Source organism: Cherax quadricarinatus, chromosome 32 (assembly GCF_038502225.1).
Source record: "Cherax quadricarinatus isolate ZL_2023a chromosome 32, ASM3850222v1, whole genome shotgun sequence".
In the NCBI taxonomy this organism is placed as follows: Eukaryota; Metazoa; Arthropoda; class Malacostraca; order Decapoda; family Parastacidae; genus Cherax; species Cherax quadricarinatus.
The window spans coordinates 12,290,542-12,293,713 of record NC_091323.1 but is presented as its reverse complement, the minus strand read 5'-3'; the positions used below and the strand labels follow the sequence as shown (position 1 = coordinate 12,293,713).

Genomic DNA, 3,172 nt, shown 5'->3' with positions numbered 1-3,172 from the left:
TAAGTGACAGTATCTGCTAGTAGGTACTTGTAAGTGACAGTATCTGCTAGTAGGTACTTGTAAGTGATAGTATCTGCTTGTAAGTACTTGTAAGTGGCAGTATCTACTTGTAGGTACTTGTAAGTGACAGTATCTGCTAGTAGGTACTTGTAAGTGACAGTATCTGCTAGTAGGTACTTGAAAGTGATAGTATCTGCTAGTAGGTACTTGTAAGTGACAGTATCTGCTAGTAGGTACTTGTAAGTGACAGTATCTGCTAGTAGGTACTTGTAAGTGACAATAACTGCTTGTAGGTACTTGTAAGTGATAGTATCTGCTAGTAGGTACTTGTAAGTGACAGTATCTGCTAGTAGGTACTTGTAAGTGACAGTATCTGCTAGTAGGTACTTGTAAGTGACAGTATCTGCTAGTAGGTACTTGTAAGTGACAGTATCTGCTAGTAGGTACTTGCAAGTGACAGTATCTGCTAGTAGGTACTTGTAAGTGACAGTGCTAGTAGGTACTTGCAAGTGACAGTATCTGCTAGTAGGTACTTGTAAGTGACAGTATCTGCTAATAGGTACTTGCAAGTGACAGTATCTGCTAGTAGGTACTTGTAAGTGACAGTATCTGCTAGTAGGTACTTGTAAGTGACAGTATCTGCTAATAGGTACTTGTAAGTGACAGCATCTGCTAGTAGGTACTTGTAAGTGACAGTATCTGCTAGTAGGTACTTGTAAGTGACAGTATCTGCTAATAGGTACTTGTAAGTGACAGCATCTGCTAGTAGGTACTTGTGACAGTATCTGCTAGTAGGTACTTGTAAGTGACGGTATCTGCTTGTAGGTACTTGTAAGTGACAGTATATGCTAGTAAGTACTTGTAAGTGACAGTATCTGCTTGTAGGTACTTGTAAGTGACAGTATCTGCTAGTACTTGTAAGTGGCAGTATCTGCTAGTAGGTACTTGTAAGTGACAGTATCTGCTAATAGGTACTTGCAAGTGACAGTATCTGCTAGTAGGTACTTGTAAGTGACAGTATCTGCTAATAGGTACTTGTAAGTGACAGCATCTGCTAGTAGGTACTTGTAAGTGACAGTATCTGCTAGTAGGTACTTGTAAGTGACAGTATCTGCTAGTAGGTACTTGTAAGTGACAGCATCTGCTAGTAGGTACTTGTAAGTGACGGTATCTGCTTGTAGGTACTTGTAAGTGACAGTATATGCTAGTAAGTACTTGTAAGTGACAGTATCTGCTTGTAGGTACTTGTAAGTGACAGTATCTGCTAGTACTTGTAAGTGGCAGTATCTGCTAGTAGGTACTTGTAAGTGACAGTATCGGCTAGTAAGTACTTGTAAGTGACAGTATCTGCTTGTAGGTACTTGTAAGTGACAATATCTGCTTGTAATTACTTGTAAGCGACAGTATATGCTTGTTGGCACTTGTAAGTAGCTGCTTGTAGTCGCTTGTAAGTGGCAGTAGCTGCTTTTAACCGCTTGTAAATAGCAGTAATTACTTGTAACCACTTTTAAGTTGCAGTAGTTGCCAGTAGGCACTTGTAAGTGGCATTACCTGCGTTTAACCACTTGTTAGTGGCAGTAGGTACCCGTAGGCACTTGTTAGTGACAGTAGGTGCCAATAGGTACTTATAAATGACAGTAGTTGATTGTAACCACTTGCAAATCGTAATAGTTGCCTATATGCACTTGTAAATGGTAATTGCTGCTTGTAGGCTATTGCTATTGTAGAAATTTGCAAGTGGTAGTACTTGCTTGTATGATCTTGTCAAGGACAGTAACTGCTTGTAGAAACTTACAGGTGATAGTGTCTACAGGCAGTTACTTGTAAGACAGCACCAGAGTTGCTAGGTTAATGTTTCTTCAGAATTTTTTGGGTTAAAAAAGAATAAATTTAAACGAAGCGGTAAAGCCAGGTGGGTCATTTAGCACAAGGAGTGCTGGAGGCTCGATCCTCCGTCCGGTAATGGCATAGGTCGAAACGGATCCAAATAGAAGCAAAAAGATTATTATTATTATTATTATTATTATTATTATTATTATTATTATTATTATTATTATTATTATTATCATCATCATTATCATAATCATCATCATCACTGTTGTTATTGACAACTGGAAAATAGCCCTTCTGAAAGGCTTGGGAAATCTTAGTTCTTGGACACACGGAACCTGTGATCATCATAGGTATGCACACACTACTAGAAATAAATAGCATAAAGGCACAATACCGTGACTGGAACAATACACAAATAACCTGCACATAGGAGAGAAGAGCTTACCACGACGTTTCGGTCTGACTTTGAGAATTTACAAAGTCACCCTTTGTAAATGGTCCAAGTCGGACCGAAACGTTGTCGTAAACTCCTCCCGTCTACTAGAAGTAAGTTTATTCAGGTATACACAAATACAGTTACACAGATTATCATACATAGCAGCTTATGTGTAGAGAACCAAGGATAATCCAAAAAAGTCAGAGTGACATATTTCCTCTCGGGTCCTTGAAAGATTTAGGTCAGCAGCATTTAGTATTCCCAGGCGGTCACTCATCCAAGTACTAACCAAACCCATCGTTGCTTAATTCGCTGGTCGGACGAGAAACAGTGCATTCAACGTCGTTTGGCCGTTGACAAGAAGACTTGGTGAAAGGCAACACAGAACTTGGATCAATATCTAAGATCATATAGACTATGGCAATTCACATGACTGCTGGTGAATCTGCTGCTGCCTCCACACCCATCTGACAGAGGGTGCAGCAGACGCAGTAAATGTGCAGTCAACACTGCTGGGTGTCAGGGACGTGATTGTACTGCCGATACGAGTCAGCAGACAAGTCTCGATGTTCTTAAAATTTCCGACCATTGTATTAATTTGTTCCTAGTGATGAAGTGAGTGATGACGAAAGTGTTTCTTCTTTTTTTCGGGTCACCCTGCCTCGGTGGGGAACGGCCGATGTGTTAATAAAAACAGTTTTTTTTTCTCGTGTAATCGCGAATTTTGTCCAGTTTCAGAATCACAAATATACCATTTTGAAGTTTTTTCAATAGCCATTTATATTTAAAATTTGTCTTATATATTGTTCAAAAACCTTTCGAATATTGTCCATTTCTTTCGTGTGGTTTCGAAATTCACAAAAGCGTTAAAATTTGCGTTTCACAACATGACTAACTCATTCA

At 39.3% G+C, this 3,172-nt stretch overlaps 1 pseudogene; it reads right to left on the bottom strand.

Moving 5' to 3' along the window:
- Window positions 1-2,509: 2,509 nt before the first annotated feature.
- LOC128690350 (5S ribosomal RNA) lies at window positions 2,510-2,627 on the bottom strand (annotated as a pseudogene).
- Between the last annotated feature and the right edge of the window lie 545 nt (window positions 2,628-3,172).